The sequence below is a fragment of the Dasypus novemcinctus genome, chromosome 3 (genome assembly GCF_030445035.2).
Source record: "Dasypus novemcinctus isolate mDasNov1 chromosome 3, mDasNov1.1.hap2, whole genome shotgun sequence".
Lineage (NCBI taxonomy): Eukaryota > Metazoa > Chordata > Mammalia > Cingulata > Dasypodidae > Dasypus > Dasypus novemcinctus.
In genome coordinates, this window is record NC_080675.1 from 151,814,038 (window position 1) to 151,839,226 (window position 25,189).

A 25,189-nucleotide genomic window follows, 5' to 3' on the forward strand; every position below is an offset into this window, starting at 1 on the left:
AGAAATAGTATGTGGTCCTTGCAAACTTCTGTCATAGGAAAACATTGTGCTTCAAGGGCTTGCATAAACTCTTCTAATTCTGTTGAGAACCTAACACGTACAAGGGAAAAATTACAAAATTATACCACCAATACAACAGAGCCTTGGGGAACATGGAATAAATCTGACCTCATTCTCATAAATCGTACTTTACCCAAATTAATCACAGTATGGAACTCCACCGAGAAGGGCCCCTTTACTGCCCCAAATGGATTTGTGGGAAAGTTGCATTCCAAGAACTTCCCTGAAATTGGTATGGTATTTGTATGCTCGGTACAACAAAACCCTCCTTCTACCTCATTCCCTTAGCAGAAGGGAAAGAATTAAGCCAGTCAGTGTATCAAAACATAAGAGAAAAAAGGGCTGTCGTTACCTGGGGAGGCGAAGAATGGCCCCCTAAGCATATAATCTAGTACTATGGGCCAGCAACTTGGGCAGAGGATGGTGTGAGGGGTTATCGAACCCCTATCTATTTGCTAAACCAAATCATCCGCTTACAAGCTGTGGTAGAAATAATAACTAATGAAACTGCCCATGCTCTAAACTTACTAGCCCAACAGCAAACCAAATTAAAAAATGCTCTCTATCAAAACTGTCTCATCCTGAACTATCTCCTGGCAGATGAAAGGGGAGATTGTGGAAAATTCAATCTCTCTAACTGCTGCCTTGAACTAAACAGCACTGGAAAGGTTATTGATGAAATTATAAGCAAAATGATAAAAATTGCTCATGTTCCAGTGCAGACCTGGAATGGTTAGAATTTAAGTAACCCCTTTGGAAGCTGGCAGTCAATAGTAAACAACTTCAAGCTTCTACTGGGAATAATTGCCTTCCTCATAGGAGCATGCACCATACTTTCTTGCCTCCTCCCTTTCATCGTAAACAGAATGCACACCCTAATAAATGGTATAGTAAAAATGCAGGCAGCTGCACGCCTCATGATTCTATATACATACCAGTCAGTTCAGAGAGACTCTGACAATAGTGATGCTGAAGCTTAATAACCTTAAGCAGGCATCAAAGGGGGGGAAATAATATAGCCTGTGCATAAATTTAAACTTACTTTATATCCAAATATGCCTAGGAAGCCAATTGAGAAGTATAAACTCTATAGGCTTTGGATGTTCAGGGAGGATGCAAGCCAAATGTGTCAAGCTTACCTAGAATGTGGGGGGTTCGTGTCAAAAGCTTACCTAGAACATAGGGGATATATGTTAACTCAAGTCTACCTGGAATGTGGGAGAAGTGTGCTAAATCAAGCTTACCTGGAGGAAATAACCTATCTAATATGCAAATAAAACACTTGAAGAAACTAACAAAAAGTCCTTTTGCATACAAGTACCATTTAACTTCTCACTCTTATTTCTTCTGTATAAAAGGAACTCAAAAATTCTTCAGGGCTTGGTTTTTATCAGGACAAGAGTCCGCTGAGTCCGGCCGGTCAAAGTAAATCATCTTCCTTCTCAAAATTCTCGCATCCTGGCCTTCAATATCTCGTACACCCTACTTCTCTCTGCTACTGCAATGGCATTAATCTCTGCACTTCCCATGGAGATGTGGTATTGCTCTTGGCTTACTATTTTGTTAGGGAAGGTCACATCTACGACTTCTGTTTGGCTCTTCCTACCATAATAGCCCCTCACTTCATTGGTCAGGGAGCCACTGTAAGGATTCTGCCAATTAGTTGCCAAGTATGTGTGGTCCAAATATGCATTCAGGAATGGGGTGGAAAGCCTAAGACTGCGTCTACAGAACCCATTGAATCCTCTGTGTGATGAACTTGAGAAAATATTTCATTTATCAACTGACTACATAAAGTCCTAAATCTATACAGAGGTCCTTAGGATTATCATAAACTCAGAGCAGTGTCTAATACCGCCCCCCTCCCCCAAATTTGGGTATGTCCCTTTCCTCAGTGCACACCCACTCTAGTAGCCACAGGTATTTTTGGGGGAAGGCTTGGAGAAATATTTGTGGTATACAGTTGTGACAGAGTTGCAGTGTCCTTCCTCAAGAGACCCAGCCTCCTTCAATCGTTGACCACAGGGAATGAGAAGTAACTTAGGTCTGGGAACTAAATGAAGGCTATGACTTTCTTTTTGGTCAATTCAAGTTTGGTTTTCTGCTCACTAGAACCTATACTTTTCCCAGTTGAATATATCAAGTAATATTTTGGTAGACTGACCAGTGATTTCATTCCTAGGGGCTCATCAGTTAGCAAAACCCACAGATCCCTAAGAGTCAAAACATTCTGATTTCCACTCTGCCCCTGCTTCCCATTGTGGTAATTGTGTCCCCTTGTCACTGATGGTTATGTATTTACACCTGGCCTCTTCTACTCTGGGATCTCAGTATTCCTGTTGAAATCAGCAAGCCCATTTTAAATACTCTTGCTAGAGAGAACAGCCATCACAAGAGCTTTCAAGGATGTTTTATCAATGTCTTAGTGCCTTCTGCATGTGACCCTTTGGATTCCTTTCTTCACACTATATGCCAAAAGTTCTGGCATCTCATCTTTGTTGAATCCTAGTTTCAGTCAGCCAACTAAGCAAACTGCTAGAGGTGCTTCTAGCTGCACATAGCAAATTAAAATCAGAATTTCAGGTAAGAACATCCATATAGTAAATTTAACCTGATCCATCATTATATTCTCTCTTTCCCAATCTAACATTTTCAGACTCTACTCCCATACATCTATTCCCCAGTTACTGCTGATGCAGATAAACAATATATTGCAATGGAGTATAATTTAAAAATAAAATAGACCTTGCGATTCTTTTCTGGGTCTTTAGATTTGACTTTAGATTACGGGTGGAGAGGTAGTGAAGGGTGATAGAGTAGATTTTGGGGAGAATATATATCCCTTTGCAAGGCAACTGCTGCATATAGGATCATTACAAAATCATTAAGAAAGGGAAGGCCAGTTTCCTCAGGCAGGAGAGGAGGAAATGACATAGAAGGCTCAGGGATATTGAGGCAGCCAGTCTGAGGTCACCTCAAATGTCCACATCCTAAGTCTCAGGGTCCCACTGCTTCCAAACTGATGTCCTAACCTTAAAAAAGTGACTTGGAGAAGTTGTGTACTCAATTTGCATTATAATCTTCCAACTTGCACAAGTAAATTTGATTCTGATACTAAGCCATCATCTGTCCTTAGGACATAAGAAATAAGACATCCTTTGGGTCAATGTAAAATCTTTTTGGTTCTCTGTCCATGCTTTGAACTGAGAATTTAAAGTACTGAGCTTAGCATTTTCATTCTCTAAGCTCTTGAACACTTTTGAAGTTGTCAGCCTACCACACACACAGTCCTTGTAATTATCATTATTACTATAGTGAAGCATAGCAGTTCCAAATTTTCCAGTTACCTTACCTTCAACTTGTACTTCATTTCAAACAATTCCAGATACTAATTTAAGCACTTGTAGTATCATTGCTTACCATGGATTATTAGTATTCCATTTCTATTTGCCAGGAGGTAACCACTACTTTCAAAGTAAACAGGTAAGTAAATTAATCCTCAGGTATAATGGAAAGAGGTGTTGTTACCAGAGCTCCAAAGCCATGACTGTCAGGTAGAATCTAGAACCATGGTTGTAGCAGCTCAGTGGAGCTGGAGCCATGGAAGAGATGCAGCACCCACTGGAGATGCTACCTGAGGCAGAGCAAGGGAGGAGAAATCTTTTGACTTCCCTCTTCCTGCCATTCTCCTGCTAGCCTCTTTCATTGGCTGAAGCTACTCATAAGCCATGTGACAAAGGCATCCAGGAAATGTAGTTTTTGGAATTCAGAGCAGAAAAGGACAAGGAGTGGATCTGAGGGCAAGAGGCACAGATTAATCTTCTAACACCTCCACATTACCCCTATAGCAAGCATATATTATTATATTTTCTGTCTCCTAATCACATCTCTCATTCTCCTGCCTCTGAACATTTATTTAACCACTACTCCTCCAAGACTCTTTCCCCCTTTGTTCTTTCTTTTTGATGATGATATTTAAAAATTTAATTCAAATCCTACATGTGTTTTTGTCTTTTCCCCATCCTGACTAAAGTCCCCTCTCACCTCCAAACTCCTACGGTGTTACTTGATACAATAAGCCCTTGTTGAGGTATGCCATGTACAGTGCTAAGCTCTGCAGAAAGGCACTAGACATGCATTGTCCTTAGGGAGCCAATAATGCAAGTAAGTAGTGGTGGGGATATGTGTTCATAAATATAAAATTATAATACAGCATGATTCTACTAAGCATGCTTAGGTAGTCTTATCTTAGAAACGTGAAAAATTTCCATGCCATCCTCTCCACACTTCCAAAACTGATTGGGCTAGTGGTAGGCACCTGATCCAAAGGCAGGCATTCCATAGGCTGGCTGATAACCTATGACAGAGTTTGGTTGAAAAAATAATTGGGGAGAATCAGGTTCCCTTTTCTTGGAATATCTCTAAAGCAGCATGGTGGGAAGCAGATTTGGCCCAATGGATAGGGTGTCCACCTACCACATGGGAGTCCAAGGTTCAAACCCAGGGCCTCTTGACCCATGTGATGAGCTGGCCCATGTGCAGTGCTGATGTGCGCAAGGAGTCCTGTGCCACGCAGGGGTGTCCCCCCGTGTAGGGGAGCCCCATGTGCAAGGAGTGCAGCCCATAAGGAGAGCCACCCAGCGCAAAAAAAGTGCAGCCAGCCCAGGAGTGGCGCCTTACACACGGAGAGCTGACGCAGCAAGGTGATGCAACAAAAAGAGACACAGATTCTGGGTGCCACTGACAAGAACACAGGTGGATACAGAAGAACACGCAGCAAAAGGACACAGAAAGCAGACAGCTGGGGGTGGGGGGAAGAGGCAGGGAAGGGGAGAGAAATACATTTTTTAAAAATCTTAAAAAAATAAAGCAGCATGGTCTAACAAATCCTTCTGTGATGATATAACTCTTCTGTATCTACACTATCTAATATGGTAGTCACTATCCACATGTAACTATTGAATACTTGAAATTTGGCTAGTGCAACTCACCCATTTTAAATTTTATTTAATTTTAATGAATTTAGATCTAAATAACCTGATAAGGTTAGTAGCTATCTTTTTGGATAGAGTAGTTTTAGAGAAAGAGAATCGAAAGAACTTAATAGAAAAAGGAGTCTGGGTGGTCATGGTGGGCTGGTGCAAAGTAAGAAAGCAGATTCTGTGAGGGGCAGAGAAGCTGGTGGCTGGGAGAGGAGAATAGGACCTAAAGCAGAGAGGAGCAGAAAAGCAAAGGGATCTACCTCAGAGAGGCAAGAATAGCTGACTCTGAAGGCATCTGCATTTCAGTTCTAGGTTTACAATAAATTCCACTTTTACTTGAGTAAGTTTTCACTTTCAAAGGGTTGTAATGATCAGAGTTTGTACAAGGAACTTGGAAGCCCAGAGGAGGGAGCAACCAGGCTTGCTGTGGAAGTTGAGGAAGGGATATCTGAGGTAGGTCTTAGTGGTGAGTGGGAGTTACCAGGTGGAAAAGAGGAGCAAGAGCATTCTGGAAGGACTAGGGTATCAGAAGTCAAGAGGTGGCAAAGGACAGGGCAGCTGAAGGAAAGGGGATGAAGATCTATCTCACATGTTTGTTGTAAGGTTAGATGATAAAATAAACATTAGAGTTGGTACAATATGAGCTCGTGCTATAAGTTTAACTGTTCTAAATGCTTTCTAAAAATGAACTCATTTAATACTCACAAAAACCTGATGTACATCTTATTTACAGGTGAGAAAAATTAGAGGGGTTTAGTAATTTGCTCAAGGTCACACAAGTAAGTTTTCTGACTCCAAACTCAGAATCTTAACTGCTATGGGATACTAATACTCTACTTTATTGCATAAACTTTTTTTTATTACATGGATTAAATATAACCCACTCAAAGTGCTTTCGCACAATGCCTGTCATATGGTAAATACTCAACAAAGGTTGTTTTCTTCAAGCTATTGTTGTAGCATAGTAATTCAGAGAGGGGCATTGGAGTAAAAAAGACCTGGGTGTAAGTCCTGGCTCTACCCTTTCTTATCTATTTGCTCCATGACAAGTAAATCTAAGGCCTTTTATTTGCAAAATGGGAACACATTACCTAAGTCACACGGTTGTTGTCAGATAAAATGAGATCATGTAAAAAATTGTCTTAGACATAGAAAATGCTTGGGCAAGAATCACTATTATTATTATTCCAGTAATAAGGGACAACTTGGGAAAGAGTCCAGGGCAGTGAGAGGTAGAGAGGGAGAAATGAATCTGGGGCTTGAAAGTTATTTTAATTTGTCTGGAGCCTGGGTAGTTGAGGAAATGGACTAGAGATGAAGTTGGAAGGGTCAGCAGGCTTGGAATGCAGAGCCTTTTAGGCCATGTCAAGAAGCCTGGAGGGATAGTGGAGCCAGTCACATAGCACGTAGGACAAGTACTTTCTTCAGGACAGGCTAATTTATGCTGCAGTAACAAATGTTCCCAAGTATCTCAGAGGCTTTTGCCAAAGCTGCTATCACAAATACCACCCACAGGTTTTGGCTTAATAACAGGAATTTATTGGCATATGGTTTTGAAGCTAGCAGAAGTCCAATATCAGTAATTGGCAAAGTTTGTTTTCTCCCAATTCTGTAGCATTTTGATGGTGGATGTTGGCAGTCCTTGGGGTTCCTTGACTTATATCCTTGCCTCTGTCACATGGTGATGTTTTCTCCCTTTGTCAGCAATTCCAGTTTTCCACTGACTTCCGGTTTCTGGCTCCCCTGGTGTTTCTCTGACTCTGGCTTCTGGTTTCTTTTTATAAGGTCTCGAGTAATATGGACTAAGACCTACCCTTTTTTAGTTGGCCACATCTCAACTAAAAATAACATTTTCAAAAAGCCCTATTTATAATGAGTTCACACCTACAGGCATGCGTACATTAAGATTAAGAACATGTGTTTGTTGGGGTATATAATTCAATCTACTACCGTTGCTTACAAAAACCAACACATCTGTCAGGGATTGGTCATGGTTTTGCTCCATGTTATCTTCATTCTGGAACCTAGGCTAATGGGACAGCTTTTATCTGAAAAAAATTGCTGCTTTTGTGGCAGATAGAAAAGAGACATGATAAACCACAAGCTGGTTCTTATGCATACTTATGCTCACATTTTATTGGCCAAAGCAAGTCACTTGGTTAGGACTGCTGTTAGTGGTGCAGAGAAACAGGCTGAGGAGCATCAGAATTCTTGGCAGAACAACGACAGGAACATATATTGTGACGAAAGATAATATGTATTTTTTTCCTTTTTGAATATGATTTTGAGAGGTTTTAAGTGGAGGTGACTAGGTGGTTGTTCTATGTGGATACAGAGCTCAGGAGCAGAAATCAGGCCTGGAGATATAAACTGGGAAATCAAGAGCAGAAAGATGCTAACTGAAAGTCATGTAAAAGAAAGCAATCATCCAGAGAGAGTGCATCCAGTGGCAGATAAAAGAGGGCTTGCCCCCATCCTGAAGGACACCGAATTTGAAGGAATGGAGAAGGGGAGCCTTTGAAAGTAATGGAAAGGGAGTGGCTGGAGACCAAGGATCTGATCAGGAGAGTAAAAATGAAAGGCAGGGAAATAAGGTGTTTCAAGAAGAAAGGCATGTCAATTGTTGCAGAGAAATTGTTAGATCATGATGTTAAGTGTCCACTGGATCTGCAGCAGGGAGATCCCTGATGACTTTGGAAAGCCCGCTTTCCATGGGGATATGGGGACAGGAAACTAGAGTTCAGTATTGAGGCATGAAGGGTAGCTGAGGAGAAGAAATCTTTGTTTAGATAATGGGAGAAATGTAGCTACACAACGCAGATATGAAAGAAGAAAGAGCAGAGGTAGAAGTGGGTTTGGTGGGTTAGGTGGGAGATTTCAAGATAGGAGGGAGTTTAAGTTGTTTAAATGCTAATGGGAATGAGAGGGGGAGAGGGAATAATTGATAAGAGGAAGAAGGCGCCAACCATTAACGAAATTGCAATATGTGCCTTACTCCATTCCCTTTATCCTATTCTTTCTTTAGTGTTTATCATCTCCTTATGCATCACATAATTTACTTATTTATTACGTTTACTCTTTATTGTCTTTATCATGCTCCAGGAAGGTAGGGATTTTGTCTGTTTTGTTCACTTACTGATTCAAGCAGCTAGAATTATATCTGATACATATAGAAGCTCAATAAATATTTGTTGAATAAATGAAGATTTTCTAAGAAAGCAAGAGGGTAAAGGATCCAGAACATAGCCAACAATTTGGTTCCTTTCCCACAAGTGCTTACAGTGCAATTGTGAGGTAGACTCCATTGGGTTCCATGGCTTTCTATCTATTATGAGTTACGAGGGATAGGGAATGATAAAGAGCCTTTGAGTTTTCCAGCTGTACGATGCTGGATGAAAAGTGATGGGTCTTGGAGTCTCTGTCATTCATTTGATAATTATAGTCTGCTGTTGTCTCTTTTCTACTTTGTTCAGAACCGTGATTGAAATATTTAAACAATATTTATCATGTGTTCATTTTGTCTTTAAGATTAAAAATGTTAGCTCTTTGTACTGAGTCATAGTTAGCCCTCCAAGCCTGACACACAAGAGGGAACGAATAAAGCTTTACGGAGGAAGGTGAGTTTGTCTCAAACTTGCGTACTTTTCTGAAGCTCTTTTACAAGCACAGATTTTTAGAAGGCGGACCTCTCGGCCCTTAATCTGTGGAACTGACTGTGGTGATAAAGCGGGCGGAGGGAAAGGAATTAATCTGAGTGAAGAAACTATATGGCCAAAACCCGAGCCGTGTGCGCAATTTAAGGAAGACAACAGTCGGCGGAAAGTAACAGTAGTGAGACAACTACCACTAACCCACGCCTCTGCCTCCCGCCTCGGCGTCCCTTCGGCGCGAACCCGGCTGCGCCTGCGCGCGGGCGCCTTGCTGGGGAGAGCGGCGCCGCACCCGCAGCGGCCGAGAGTCACGTGGTGCTTCGACCAGCCGCCCCGCCCCGCCCCTCAGAGCCGCCCCGCCCCGCCCCTTCCTCGGCGGGACGCTCGGAGAGGCGCTGAGCTGCGCTGGACTGCTGGGGGTGAGTGTCCGCGAGGGGCGCGCGTTGCGCAGACCCCGGGCGGGCCTGAGCTGGGGCGCTGGCCGGCTGCCGGCGTTGTGGGGTTTGAGGGGACAAAATGGCGGCGGGGTACGCCCTTTCACCCCCGCTTATCTCACCTGGACGTGCGGGCGGTGGGGGACCTGGATCGTTGCTGGGGGAAGGGAGCTGCTGACGCTCGAGGCTCGGGGGGGAGGGGGGCGAGGGTCCCCTGAGCAGGCCTGGGAGCGGGGGCGGTAAGCTGTCCTCTTGTCTCAGCGGGGTTGTGAAGGACGTGGGAACCCTCGCGCTTCGCGAGTTGAGAGGTGAGCGGCGGGGGCGGGGGGGTTGCCTCATTGGGGGTAGCCCGGCCCGCGCGTGTCGAGGCTTCTGGAATGTCGGAACTGCAAAGGGAGCCTCCCGCCCAGCCCGTCATTTGACAGGTGATCGTCATGGTCATCTCTCAGCCTCATTAGGGTTTGCCAGGCTTTCCCTGCACTGTGACTCGAATAGCAGGGCAGCAACGGTCTCTCTACCCTACAGAGGCGAAAACTGAGGCCTGGAGGGGTGAAAGGATTTAACCTAGGCCTCACACCTAGGCTGGTAGGACCCAGCCTTCTGCCTTCGTTAGTCTCTTTTCCCAGCACTTCCTTCTTCGCGACCCGCCTGTTTTCCAGCCGCATTCACGGAACCAGGCTAGAGGAGGGGACAGGCTCAAGGAAATGAAGGAATCGTTAGAAAGCAGTAAGAGAACTGTCTTCCGAGCAGCACCTGCTCCTGTCAAGTGGCCTCCCGCTGAGATCTCTGGGGCGGGCTTCCTGCCTGGGAGCAGTTCTTGTTGCTGGTGGACTGTATCCCTGATTCTATTCATGCTGATATTCAGTATTCTTACTGCACAGACACTAATTCCTTATATGTATTATATAGCTTGATAGTTTACAGATCGATTTTTCCCAACATTGACTCTCATCCTCATAAACAATCTGTGAGATAAAAGGGTGGAATAGGTGTGATACCTATTATACGAATGGGAAACCGAGAGGTTATTCTTTGCTCTAGACCACCCCCTGGTAAACGGAAGATCTGAGACTAAGCTTTCTGACCTAAGGGTAATGGTCTGACCTCTATCCCACTTTTGCCTTGGTACTCTGTCCCTTATATTTCTTTTAATTATGACTTTTCCTCAAAATGTATTGGGCACAGATTGATTTATACCACATACTGAAATGATTTGAATAATATCTACTAGTAAGGAATTTTTTTCTCATTTAGGAATTAATGTTTTTTTTTTTTTTTTAAAGATTTATTTATTTATTTAATTCCCCCCCCCTCCCCTGGTTGTCTGTTCTTGGTGTCTATTTGCTGCGTCTTGTTTCTTTGTCCGCTTCTGTTGTCGTCAGCGGCACGGGAAGTGTGGGCGGCGCCATTCCTGGGCAGGCTGCTCTTTCTTTTCACGCTGGGCGGCTTTCCTCACGGGCGCAAGCCCCTACGCGGGGAACACCCTTGTGTGGCACGGCACTCCTTGCGCGCATCAGCTCTGCGCATGGCCAGCTCCACACGGGTCAAGGAGGACCGGGGCTTGAACCGCGGACCTCCCATGTGGTAGACGGACGCCCTAACCACTGGGCCAAAGTCCGTTTCCCAGGAATTAATGTTTTTAATTCATTGAAGTCAGTTTTTAATGACTTGTAAAGTTGTCTTTGTGGGAGGAAGTGAGATGTCTTTCAAGGCAGACTGATTTGAGCTTGAATCCCGTCTCCACCACTTGTCCGTTGGCAAATTCATTTTTTTGAGACTTCTCTACCTCATCTGTAAAATAGGGGTTATACCCTCTTCATAAATTTGCTGAAAGCAATAAATGAGGTGTCTGTAAAGCATTTAGAACTGTTCCTGGCCCAAAGTAAGCCATCAACAAATGCTTATTCCTTTCTTTTCCCCCACCCCCTTCAGCCACATTTTTTCCCTCTGTGGTTAATCATGTGATGGTTTAGGTTAAACAAACATGGAAGAATAATCAGTGATACTATAATACTGTGTTCATAAACTTTTTTTTTTAAGAATTTGTAAGAAACACTTTTTTTTTTTTTTTTTAGATTTATTTATTTCTTTCTCTTCCTCCCCCGCCCCCAGTTGTCCATTCTCGGTGTCTATTTGCTGGGTCTTCTTCTTCGTCCCTTCTCTTGTCTGCAGCACGGGAATCTGTGTTTCTTTTTGTTGCCTTATCTTGATGTGTCAGCTCTGCTTGTGTGCCGCGCCATTCCTGGGCAGGCTGCACTTTCTTTTGCGCTGGGCGGCTCTCCTTATGGGGCGCACTCCTTGTGCATGGGGCTCCCCTACACGGGGGACACCCCTGTGTGGCAGGGCACTCCTTGCGCGCATCAGCACTGTGCATGGGCCAGCTGTACGCGGGTCACGGAGGCCCCGGGTTTGAACCGCGGACCTCCCATGTGGTAGACGGACGCCCTAACCACTGGGCCAAATCTGCTTCCCTATAAATAAACTGTTTTGATGATTGGGGTCCAAAGGATATGGTGTTCTAAACACAGGTTTTTAAAAATGTTTTGCCTTTCAGGCTTCATAGCAACTTTTCAAAAAATCATTTTTTTTATTAGTGGAGGTGTAGGTTTAATACTTTTTTAATACTTTTTTTATTAGAGGATATAGCAACTTAAGAATCATTAAAATACTGATTTCAGACCAAGACTATGGATACCTTCATTTAACTGCTCTGCAGGAGTATTTTAAAGATGAATAAGGGAAACGGACTTTGGCCCAGTGGTTAGGGCGTCCGTCTACCACATGGGAGCCCGCGGTTCAAGCCCCGGGCCTCCTTGACCCGTGTGGAGCTGGCCCATGTGCAGTGCTGATGTGCGCAAGGAGTGCCGTGCCACACAGGGGTGTCCCCCGCGTAGGGGAGCCCCATGCGCAAGGAGTGCACCCATAAGGAGAGCCGCGCAGCGCGAAGGAGGGAGCAGCCTGCCGAGGAATGGCGCCGCCCACACTTCCCGTGTCACTGACGACAGCAGAAGCGGACAAAGAAACAAGACCCAGCAAAAAGACACAGAAAACAGACAACCGGCGGAGGGGAGGGGAATTAAATAAATAAAAATAAATCTTTAAAAAAAAAAAAAAGATGAATAAAATGAAGGGCCTTTAGGGTCCATCTTTTCTTTCACGTGCATACCCAACTATAACCCAGTCTATTTTAAAGGAGTAAAAATTACTTGGGAATCACATATGAACATTCCCTAAACACTTTGAAAGTGGTGGTGTTATTTAGGGGGAAGTTAAACAGAATTCTCTGTAGTGGTGTAATCTGATAACCATTGTGAAATTGGCATTTCTGAAATTGTAGAAAACTGCAAATGGCCAGTGTAACAAAAGTTAAAGTAAGTCATTAATAAAAGTCTGTTTCCCATTTTCTTCTGGTCTGGTAACCTCTTTTTTCACAAACATATTTGGCTTTACCTGATTGGCAGTAGATTTTGTGGAATAGTAGCAGCAAAAAGTTCTATAGTCCAGTGTATTAGTCAGCCGAAGGGGTGTTGATGCAAAATACCAGAAATTGGTTGGTTTTATTTTATAAAGGGTATTTATTTGAGGTAGGAGCTCACAGATATCAGGCCATAAAGCATAAGTTAGTTCCCTTACCAAAGTCTATTTTCACATGTTGGAGCCAGATGGCTGTCGACGTCTGTGAGGGTTCAGGCTTCCTGGGTTTCTCTGGGCTCAGCTCCTCTCTTTTCCCCACAAGGTCAGCTATAGACTATGAGGCTCTCTAGGCTTTGCCTCTCTCCACGAGGCCAGCTGTAGACTATTTCGTGAATGGCTCTGTCTCTCTTCCTGGGATTTCTGCCGTGTCTAAGGAGCCGTCTCTGTTCCTCTGTATTCTCCTGGCTGAGGTCCTCTCTTCCCGGGGCTTGCTTCTCTTTCCTCTGTATGCTGACTTCCTGGGGCTCTAGCTTAAGACTTCAGCATCAAACTCCAACATCAGAAACCCTCAACTCTGTCCTTTGACATGCCTTTAATCTCTGAGTCTCCACCCACCAAGGGGTGGGGACTCAATGCCCTAATGATGTGGCCCAATCAAAACCCTGATCATAACTTAATCATGCCCAGGTACAGACCAGATTACAAACATAATCCAGTATCTATTTTGGAATTCATAACCATGTCTAAACTGCTACATCCAGTGTTGGAGCCCACCTGTAAAAATTTATTAGAAAGAAATAATTTATAGAAAGGTTTATTCCGTCTGACATGAAACACTATAAAGATTTCATTAATCTCTGCAAAATAATTACTACTTTTTAATGGTAACTTCTTAAAGAAGTAAGTTAAGTATACATGCTTTTTGAAAAATTTTAATAGGTAAAATTTTAAAACATGTAAATGTAGAAAGAGTAGTATAATGAACTGTTCTTTTTTCCCCCAAAGATTTATTTATTTATTTCTCTCCCCTCCCCCCCCCCCAGTTGTCTGCTCTCTCTGTCCATTCACTGTGTGTTCTTCTGTGACTGCCTCTATCCTTATCAGCGGCACCGGGAATCTGTGTTTCTTTTTGTTGCATCATCTTGTGTCAGCTCTCCGTGTATGTGGTGCCATTCTTGGGCAGGCTGTACTTTCTTTTGCGCTGGCAGCTCTCCTTACGGGGTGCACTCCTTGTGTGTGGGGCTCCCCTACGTGGGGGACACCCGTGCGTGGCAGGGCACTCCTCATGCTCATCAGCACTGCTCATGGGCCAGCTCCACACGGGTCAGGGAGGCCCGCGGACCACCCATGTGGTAGGCAGACGCCCTATCTATTGGTCCAAGTCCGCTTCCCAGTGAACTGTTCTGAACCAATTTTTTTCACCAATTACCTATGTGTGGACAATCTTATCTCATAAAAGCTATACCTCTTCTTCCCCTCTCATATTGTTTTTTTAAAAAATTAATTAAATTAAATTAAATTAAAATATTCTATTATTTTAAGGAGGTACCAGGAATCAAACCCAGGACCATGTACATAGGAAGCAGGTACTCAATCCCTTGAGCAATGCTCACTCCCCTTTACTTTTTTTATTTTTTTACATGAGGTTTTACTATCTTAAACAGTCCCACGTTTTCACCATTTCTATTCATTTCCAAAGATTTACAACAACTTCTTTACCAGTGCAGCACAGATTAACCCTTAGCATTCCATTTTCTTTCCCCAGAACTTCTATTTTCTGGTGACCTATATTCTAATTATTAACTCCATGAGTTTGCACAATATATTTAGTTCATAATAGCATGGTCATACAGTATTTTCCTCCTGTGCCTGACTTGCTTCACTCAACATAATTTCCTCCAGGTTCATCCATGTTGTTATATGCTTCACGGCTTCATTTCTTCTTACTAGTACATAATATTCCATTGTGTGTACACACCACAATTTGTTCATTCGTCATTTGATGGACTCCTGGGTTGTTTCCAGCTATTGGCAATTGTGAATAATGCTACTGTGAACATTAGTTTGCAGCTGTCTGTTTCTGTTTCTGCTCTCAGTTCTGGGTATTTGTATAGTAATGGTATTGCTGGGTCACATGGCAAGTCTATATTCTACTTCCTTAGAAACTGCCAAATAGTTCTCCACAGTGGTGGCTGTACCATTTTACATTCCCACCAACAGTGAATAAGTGTTCCAGTCTCTCCACATCCTCTCCAACATTTAAAGTTTTCCAACTTTTAATAGCAGCCACTCTAAAAGGTATGAAATGATAGCTCACTGTAGTTTTGATTTACATTTCCCTAATCGCTAGTGATGATGAACATTTTTTCATGTGTTTCTTTGCTGTTTGTATTTCTCCTTTGGACAGTTGTCTTTTCAAGTCTTTTGTCTGCTTATTAATTGGGTAATTTGCTTTTTAATTGTTGAGTTGTATGATCTCTTGGTATATAATGGATATTAAACCCTTATCAGATATGTGATTGGCTAATATTTTCTCCCATCGAGTCTGCTGCCCCTTCACCCTTTGACAGAGTGCTATGAGGTACGAAAGTGTTGAATTTAGAAAAGGTCTCATTTATCTATTTTTCATTTTGTTGCTTGTGCTCTGGATGTAAGATTTAAGAAGCTACCATCTATGTCTTTTTATTGGGGAGTTCAAGCCATTAAAATTCAGTGTTATTACTGTAAAGGCATTACTTCATCCATTTTGTCCTTTGACTTTATGCTATCATATTGTCCTATTGTCTTTTTACCCTTTAATTTACTCTTCCTTCTAATTGTCATTTCTACACTCTTCTCCAAGTCTTTTGCCCTTGTTTTTCCTTTCAGGCTGTAGCATTCCCTTTAGTATCGCTTGTAATTCTGGTCTTTAGATAATGTATTCTATCAGTTTTTGTTTGTCTGTGAAGATTTTGAACTCACTTTCATTTTTGAAGGACAGCATTGCCGAAAACAGAATTCTTGGTTGGCAGGTTTTCTCTTTCAGTACCTTAAATACATCATACACTTTCTTCTCTCCTCCTTGGTTTCTGATGAGAGGTTGGCACTTAATCTTACCGAGGTTTCCTTGTATGTGATGCTTTGCTTTTATCTTGCTGCTTTTAGAATCCTCTGTTTACCTCTGATATTTGTTATTCTGAATAGTAGTTGTCTTGGGATAGGTCTTTTCAGATTTATTCTGTTTGGGGTGTGCTGTCCTTCTTAGATAATGATATTTATGTCTTTCATAAGAGTTGGGAAGTTTTTGGTTATTTCCTCAAATATTCTTTCTGCCCCTTTTCAATTTTTCTTTGGTACACTAGTAATATATATATCTGTGCATTTTGCATTGACATTCAATTCCCTGAGACCCTGTTCTGTTTTTTCCATTCTCTTTTCTTTCTGTTCTCCTGTCTTTTCCAGTTCACATGTTCAGTCTTCAAAATCATGAATTCTGTCTTAGAGCATTTCAGATCTGCTCTTTTGTGCCTCTAATATACTTTTTTTTTTTTTTTGAGGTACTGGGGGCCGGGAATTGAACATGGGACCTTGTATATGTGAAGCTGGTGTGACATTGGCTTCCTTAAGTTGGTTTTTTCATTTGTTTTGCTTTTTTTTTTTTTTTCTCAGGAGGCACTGGGAACTGAACCTGGGACCTCCCATGTGGGAAGCAGGAGCTCAGCTGCTTGAGCCACATCCACTGGCCTCTAATGTATTTTTAATTTCATTCATCATATCTTTCATTCCCATACGGTCTGTTGCTTTTCTTTGCAGGCTTTCAAATTGTTCTTTTTTTATTTTCAAAGATTTATTTATTTATTTATTTCTCTCCCCTTCTCCCCCCCACCCCAGTTGTCTGTTCTCTGTGTCTGTTTGCTGCGTGTTCTTTGTCCGCTTCTGTTATTGTCAGCAGTACCGGGAATCTGTGTCTCTTTTTGTTGCGTCATCTTGCTGTGTCAGCTCTCCATGTGTGCAGCACCATTCCTGGGCAGGCTGAACTTTCTTTTGCACTGGGCGGCTCTCCTTACGGGGCGCACACCTTGTGCGTGGGGCTCCCCTGTGTGGGGACACCCCTGCGTGGCAGGGCACTCCTTGCACGCATCAGCACTGCACATGGGCCAGCTCCACACGGGTCAAGGAGACCCGGGGGTTTGAATCGCAGACCTCCCATGTGGTAGAAGGACGCCCTAACCACTGGGCCAAGTCTGCTTCCTTCAAATTGTTCTTTATGCTCACCCAGTTGTCTTAATATCCTTTTTTTAAAATACAGTTTTTATTTATTTTTAAAAGATACTTATAATCTAAGGGATTCGTATATGCCCCACTTCTCATACCTCCCACTTTCCCCCACATTAACAACTTCTTTCATTAGTGTGGTACATTCTTTGAAATTGATGAACACATTTTGGAGCATTGCCACTTTGTCTTAATATCCTTTATCTCTTTAGTCAAATTTTCTTTCAGTTCTTTCAATTGATTTAGGAGAGTTGTGTGATTTTCATTGATTAATTGTTTTAAATCCTGTGTGTCTTTAGGATCTTTGGTTTGTTCCTTTGGCTGGGCTGTCTATTCCTGTTTCCTAGAATGGCTTGTGATTTTTTGCCGATATCTAGGCATCTGAGTATGTTGGTGAATTTACTCTGATGGCCAGTTTCTCTCTGTTGTCTATGTGTTTTTTTTTTTTTCTCCACAGCTTTTCTTTGATATTTGATTTGACTTATTCTAAATCCTTAAATTTGCCCAGCTTAAGTTGTCTTGATTGAGCCAGGGACTCACTAATGGGGTGCAGATTTTCTCCCAGGGGTTAGAGTATAGAACAGGGGTTCTTAACCTTTTTTGTTCCACTGATCCCTTTGCCAGTCAGGTGAAAACCATGACCCCTTACTAAGTCCACACTAATTATGTATTATTTAATAAATATATCACACCTGCACCAACATGTCCCCACAAGAATAATGTTTTTTTTTTTCAAATTTCAATTCGAGCTCATGGATCCCTTTTTAAGAACTCCTGGTATAGACCCACAATCAGTTTTTGTCTATTCAATTTCCAGACTGGCCAGCAGATGGCCCTTGTCAGAGCACTTTTCCAAGCAGGTATTTCTCTGTTTTCCTGTGTTTTGATTTGGCTAGAGCCAAGATTCAAAGTGAGCTCTGTTGGCTGAATTCACTGAAGAAAAGCCCCCCAATTCCCCTTCCCTTTTCCCTTGTAACAGCTGACAGGGAGAATGAAGTCCGTTCTACTTCAGTCAGCTGCCTTGACCAGTGGTTTTACCCCAGCTTAATATCTTGGGGGTGGGGGTGGGGAACACTTCATGGCTGCAGTTGGGGTTTGGTAACTCATGTTTATTGTTTCGGGTTCTTCATCTCTCTGTCCCTCACCCTCCTGGGAGTTTTGAAGCACTGTTTGGTCTTCTGACCTCCAAAGTAGGTTCGTCGAACAGCTTTAGGTTCTTTCTCCGTTGTTTTTGAGAGAAGATTAATCTGATGCCATCTTCCCACAATTCCTTTATTTTTTAATTAAAAATAATTTTTAGGTGCCAGGGATTGAATCCAGGACCTCATACATGGGAAGAAGGTGCTTAACCACTGAGCTACATCTGTTCCTCAATTAGCATTGCTTTGCTTTTTTTTTTTAAGGTACCAAGGGCTGGGGATTGAACCCAGGGCCTCATATATGGGAAGCCAGCTCTCAACCACTGAGCCACATCAGCTTCCCTGAGTTGGTTTTTTTGTTTGTTTTGCTTGTTGTTTATTTTTTTCAGGAGGCACTGGGAACTAAACCTGGGACCTCCCATGTGGGAAGCCAGAGCTCAGTTGCTTGAGCTGCATCTGCTCCCTTGTTTGTTTGTGTTTAGGAGAAACTGGGGATTGAACCTAGGACCTCGTACATGGGAAGCAGGCACTCAACCACTTGAGCTACATTTGCTTTCACCCCTTTATTTTATTTTATTTTTTAATTTTTTATTTATTCCCACCCCCTGCCATTGCGGCTTGCTTGTTGTCTGCTCTCTGTGTCCATTTGCTGCGTGCTCTTCTGTGTTTTTTTTTTGTTGTTGCTTCACCTTGCTGAGTTGGCTCTCTGCGGCGCTTGTGGGCTGGGCGGCACTCCGCGGCATGCAGGCAAGCCTTCCTTCACAAGGAGGCCCCAGGACCAAACCCAGGGCCTCCCATATGGTAGACGGGAGCCCAACTGATTGAGGCACAGCTGTTTCCCCACCCCTTTATTTTTAATATATATTTTTTATTAGTTTGTGAGCTTACAAAACAACCATGCATAATGTGTAGAATTCCCATTATTCTCCCTCCACCAACCCCTTACATTGTTGTTGAATTTGTTACAGATTATGAAAGAACATCATCAGACTATTACCATTAACTAGAGGACATAACGTATAATTGGTACGTTTTTCCATATACCCCCTATTATTAACACCATGTAATAGTATATGTTTGTTATAGTTCATGAGAGAACACTCTCATGTTTGTACTGTTAACCACAGTCCATCTTCTCCCACATCATTCACTGTGTCATATAAGTCCCATGCTTTGTACAATGTATCCAAAGTGTATACTTAGTGGCAGTCACTTTCATCTCAGTTATGCAGTCATGGCTTTAGTAAATTTTTGAATGTTTTACTTATTCTAAAAGAAAAAGTCCGCCCCCCCCCCCATTGTTGACCCGTAGCGTTGGTATAGTACCTTCTTTGATATTGATGCAAAAATATTACAATAATGGTGTTATAAGTTACATTAATTGTACTTAATAATGCAGCACCATATTTTACCACCTTGAATAGTGATGTACATTTGTTCTAGTTCATAGAAGAACATTCTTGTATTTGTACTATTAATCACAATCCTCATTCACTTCTGGGTTCACTATGTTATTCAGTCCCTAGATGATTTTCTAGCTTTCTTTCATCGACATTTATATCCCTAGACTACCTTTTTTAGCCAAAATCCCACTTATAAACTAGTCATCCTAGTTATAGTCACTATAATGTGTTACATCAACTCTAGCCACTTCTATACTTTTAAAGTCAAGCTAATTAAAAATTCTACATACATTAAGCTACAGTACCCCTTCTCAGCCCCCTCATCCTAACTCGTAGGCACCTATATCCTAGGTTTTAACTCTGTGTGTTTATTCTTCAAATTTAGTTCATTTTAGTGAGACCATATAATATTTGTCCTTTTGTGTTTGGCTTATTTCACTTAATATAATGTCCTCAAGGTTCATCCATGTTGTCACATGTGTCCCAATTTCATTTCTTTTTACATCAGCATAGTATTCCATCGTATGTATATACTACATTTTGTTTATCCATTCATTAGTTAAGGGACATTTAGGTTGTTTCATTTCTGGCAGTTGTGAATAATGTTGCAATGGACATCAGTGTGCATATGTCTTTTTGCATCACTGTTTGTAATTCTTCTGAATATATTATTAGTAGATGGATTGCTAGATCATATGGTGGTTCTATATTTAGCTTCCTGAGAAACTGTGAAACTTTTCCACAGGGGCTGCACTGTTCTGCATTCCTACCAATAGTGAAGGAGTGTTTCTACTTCACATCTTTTCCAACGTTTGTTGTTGTTGTTTTAATAATGGCCCTTCTGTGAGGTGTGAGGTGATATCTCATTGTCATTTTTATTTGCATTTCCCTAATAGTGATATTGAACTTTTTTTTTTTTGCCATTTGTATTTCCTCTTTGGGGAAATGTCTGTTAAAGTATTTTGCCCATTTTTAAATTGGATTGCTTGCTCTTTTGTTGTTGAGTTGTATAATCTCTTTATATAATATGAAAATCCTTATCGGATATGTGGTGTCCAAATGTTTTCTCCCATTGAGTGGGCTGCCTTTCATGTTCTTGGCAAACTCCTTTTAATCACAAAAATGTTTAAGTTTGAGGAGGTCCTGTTTATCCATTTTTTCTTTTGTTGTTTATGCTTTTGGTGTAAGGTTTGAGAAACCACCATCTACCACCAGCCAGGTCTTCCAAATGTTTTCCTATATTTAGGAGTTTTGTTCCCACCTCCCTCTCCCCTCCTTTGCTGTTTTTGCTGTCTGTGTTCATTCCCTGTGTGATCTTTTGTATCTATTTCTCTTTTTGTCTTCCCTTCTCGTCTTTCTCCTCTAGGATTCACCGGGATTTGATCCTGGGGACCTCTGATATGGAGAGAGGTTCCCTGTCAATTGTGCCACCTCAGTTCCTAGTCTCTGATGTGCTTCACCTTGATTCTCCTCTTCGTCTCTCTTTTTGTTGTGTTATCATCTTCCTGCGTAACTCACTTGCATAGGCACTGGCTCATGCCCGGGCACTCAGCTTGCTGCATGGACACTCGGTTTACCATGTGGGCACTTGTGTGAGCACTCGGCTCACTATGTGGGTGTTTCGCTGACCGTGTAGGCACCCATGTGGGCACTCGGCTTGCTGTGTAGGCACTTGGCTCACCATGCGGGCACTCCGCTCACCACGTGGACACTGGCTCACTACACAGGCATGCTTTCTATTCTTTTTTCACCAGGAGGCCCTAGGGATCAAACCCGGGCCCTCCCATATGGTAGGTGGAGGCCCTATCACTTGAGCCACATCCTAGAGCCTCTTCTAGGAGTTTTATGGTTCTAGCTTTTATATTTAGGTCTTTGATCCATTTCACATTAATATTTGTATAAGGTAGTGAAATATGTTTTCTTTTCTTTCTTTTAGATATGGATATCCTGTTTTCCAGCATCATTTGTTAAATAGACTGCTCTGGCCCAGCTGGTTGGGCTTGACAGCCTTGTCAACAATCACTTGACCATAGATATAAGAGTCTGTTTCTGAACCATCAGTTTGGTTCCATTGGTCTATATGTGTATCTTTATGCTAATACCATGCTGTTTTTACCACTGTAGCTAGGTAAATATACTTTAAAGTTGAGATGTGATAGTCCTCCAACTTTGTTCTTCCTTTTGAAGATGTTCTGGCTATTTGGGGCCTCTTATCCTTCCAGATGTATTACATAATTTTCCATTTCTTTAAAAAATGTGCTTTGAACTTGTTGGGATTGCATTGAATCTCTATACCAATTTGAGTAGACTTGAATCTTAATGACATTTAGTTTTCTAATTCATGAACATGGTATGTTCTTCCATTTATTTAGGTCTTATTTGATTTCTTTCAGCATTGTATTGTAGTTTTCTGAATACAAGTGCTTTACGTTCTTGGTTAAGTATGTTCCTAAATATTTGATTCATTTAATCACTATTGTAAATAGACTTTTCCTGAATTCCTCCTCAGATTGCTCATTACTATTTTATAGAAACACTCCTGATTTTTGTATATTAATCTTGTATCCTGCCATTCTGCTGAAGTTATTAGCTGTGGTAGATTTTTCAGAACTTTCTGGGTATAGGCTCATATCATCTACAGATAGCTAAGGTTTAACTTGTTTCTGATTTGGACACCTTTTATTTTTGTTTTTTCCTGATTGCTCTGACTAGAACCTCTAGAACTATACTGACAACAGTGGTGAAAGGAACATTCTTGTCTTGTTCCCAGTCTCAGAGGGAAACTGTTCAATCTTTCACCTTTGAGTACAGTGTTAGCCAAGGGATTTTCATGTATGCTCTTTATCATGTTGAGAAAGTTCCTTTAATTCCTATGTTTTGGAGTATTTTTATCAAGAAAGGATGCTGTTTTTATTATTCTATCAATAGAAGAACTTGTATCATTGATATAAAAGCAGTGGTCACCAGAGGTTCTGAGGGGAGGAAGAGGGAAGAATAGGTGTAATATGGGGGCATTTTCAGGACATTGGACTGCATGACATTGCATGACATTTCAGGACTGCATGACATTGCAATGACGGATACAGGCCATTATATATTTTGTCATAACCTACAAAGTTGTGTGGGACATAGTGTAAACTATTATGTAAACTATAGTCTACAGTTAGTAGCAGTGCTTCAATATATGTTCATCAATTATAACAAATGTACCACAGTTATGAAGGATGTTGTTCATGTGGGAAAGTGTGGGAGGGGGAGGTGGTGGAGCATATGGAAATCCTGTATATTTTTTATGTAACATTTATGTAATCTAAAGCTTCTTTAAAAATAAAAAAAGTGTAAAAAATAAAACAAAAAAAAGATGCTATATTTTGTCAAATGATTTTTATGCATCAATCAAGATGATCTTGTGATTTTTTTCTTCCATTTATTAATATGATTCATTACCTTGATTTTTGTGTGTGTGTTGAACCACCCTTGCATGCCTGGTTTAAAACGCACTAGATCATGATGAAAAATTCTTTTAATGTGTTGTTGGATTTGATTAGCAAGTATTTTGTTGAGGATTTTTGCATATGTATTCTTTAGGGAAATGTGCCTGCCATTTTCTTTTTTTTTTTGTAGTATCATAATCTGGCTTTGGTATTAGGGTGCTGTTGGCTTCAAAGAATGAGTTGTTAGTGTTCCTTCCTGTTTAATTGTTTTTAAGAGTTTGTGTAAGATTGGTATTAAATATTCTCTGAATGTTTGGTAGGATTTACTTGTGAAGTCATCTAGTCTTAGGCTTTTTATCTTAGAAGTTTGATGACTGTTTCAGTCTCTCTATTTGTCATTGGTTTATTGAGGTCTTCTATTTCTAAGTTCTGTGTAGGTTGTTCCTTGGAATTTTTCTATCTCATCTTCATTGTCTAGTTTTTTGGTACAATTTTTCAAAGTATCTTCTTATGAGCTCTTTTATTTCTGTGGGGTAATATCTCTGCTTTTATATCTAATTTTATTTATTTGCATCTTTTCTCTTTTTTCTTTATCACTGTAGCTAAGAATGCTTCAATTTTGTTAATATTCTTGATGAACCAAATTTTTGTATTGTTTTTTATTCTAAATTTCATTTATTTTTGCTCTGGTCTTTGTTATTTCATTCCTTTTGCTTGCTTTGGAAATGGTTCTTTTTCTAATTTTTCCAGCTGTGTAGTTAGGACATTGATGTTAGCTTTTTTTTTTTAAACGTAAGCATTGAGGGCTGTAAATTTCCCTCTCAGCGCTGCCTTCACTGCATTGTATAGGTTCTGATATGTTTTGTCCTCGTTTTTATTCATCTTGAGGTATTTATGGATTTCTCTTGCAGTTTCTTCTGTGACTCACTGATTTTTTAAGATTGTGTTTAACCTCCATATATTTGTGAATTTCCCCTTTTTCTGCCTATTGTTGATTTCCAGCTTTATTGCTTTATGACCAGAGAAAGTGCTTTTAAAAAAATTAATCTTGTTAAATTTATTGACATCACTTTTGTGACCCAACATATGGTCTATACAGGAGAAGGATCCATAAGCACTTAGAAGAATTATATCCTATTGTTTTGGGGTGTACTGTGTATATGTCTATTAGTTTTAGTTCATTTATCATATTATTCAAGCTTTCTCTTTCTTTATTGATCCTCTGCACAGATGTTCTATCCAATGGAGAATGGTGTTTTGAGTCTCCAGCTATTATTGTAGAAACATCTAGTTTTGCCAGTGTTTGCCTCTTGTAATTAAAAAAAAAAAAAGACATTTCCTTTATTTATTTTTTCAAGATTTATTTTTGATTTCGTTTCCCCCCTCCCCCCCCAGTTGTCTGCTCTCTGTGTCCATTCGGTGTGTGTTCTTCTGTGACTGCTTCTATCCTTATCAGTGGCACTGGAAATCTGTGTTTCTTTTTGTTACATTATCTCGTTGTGTCAGCTCCTGTGTGTGGCACCATTCCTGGGCAGGCTGCACCTTCTTTCGTGCTGGGCGGCTCTCCTTATGGGGCGCACTCCTTGCGCATGGGGCTCCCCTACGCGGGGGACACCCCTGCGTGGCACAGCACTCCTTGTGCGCATCAGCACTGCATATGGGCCAGCTCCACATGGGTCAAGGAGGCCCGGGGTTTGAACCGCAGACCTCCTATGTGGTAGGCGGACGCCCTATCCATTGGGCCAAGTCTGCTTCCCTGCCTCTTGTAATTTGATGCCTCCTGTTAGGTGCATACACATTTATGATTGTAATTTCTCCTTGGAAAATTGCATCTTTTTATTAATTTATAATGTCCTTCCTTGTCTCTTATAATAGTTTTGCTTTTAAAGTCTATTTCAGCCAGTATAAATACAGCTATTCCATCTTATTTTTTGTTATTGCATGCATGGAATATCTTTTTCTAGCCTTTCCCTTTCAGTCTGTTGGTATCCTTGGGTCTAAGGTGAGTCTCTTGTAGACAGTGTGTAGATGGCTCATATTTCCTTATCCATTTCACCAGTCTGTAACTTTTATTAGGGAGTTTAATCCATCAACATTCAGTGTTATTATTGTCAAGGCAGTTTTTCACCCATTTTGACCTTTGGGTTTTATCTGTCGTATCTTATTTTTACCAGTCTTTTTAGGCTTTTAGTTACTTTTACTGATATAGTCTTCATTTGTAGACTCTCTTCTAAGCTTCTCTCTCCTGTCTTTTCTTTTCAGGTTGTAGCAGTCCCTTTAGTATTTCCTGCATAGCCAGTCTCTTGGTTATATACTGTCTTAGTTTCTGTTTATCTGTGAATATTCTCATTTTTGCAAGACAGTTCTTATTGGATATAAAATTCTTGGTTGGCAGTTTTTCTTTTTCGGTATCTTAAAT

At 41.2% G+C, this 25,189-nt stretch overlaps 1 protein-coding gene across 4 annotated transcripts in view; it reads left to right on the forward strand.

Moving 5' to 3' along the window:
• The first annotated feature begins 8,947 nt into the window (after window positions 1-8,947).
• SCAPER (S-phase cyclin A associated protein in the ER) overlaps window positions 8,948-25,189 on the forward strand; it is a 616,772-nt gene continuing 600,530 nt past the window's right edge. For 2 of the 4 annotated variants that reach the window (XM_071214311.1, XM_071214312.1), the window contains exons 1-2: window positions 9,040-9,111; window positions 18,902-18,959. The gene's annotated coding sequence lies outside the window, so the exon portion shown is untranslated. Of the gene's footprint in view, window positions 9,112-18,901; window positions 18,960-25,189 lie in introns of all 4 variants that reach the window. The other 2 variants (XM_004468178.4, XM_004468179.4) reach the window with 1 other exon arrangement.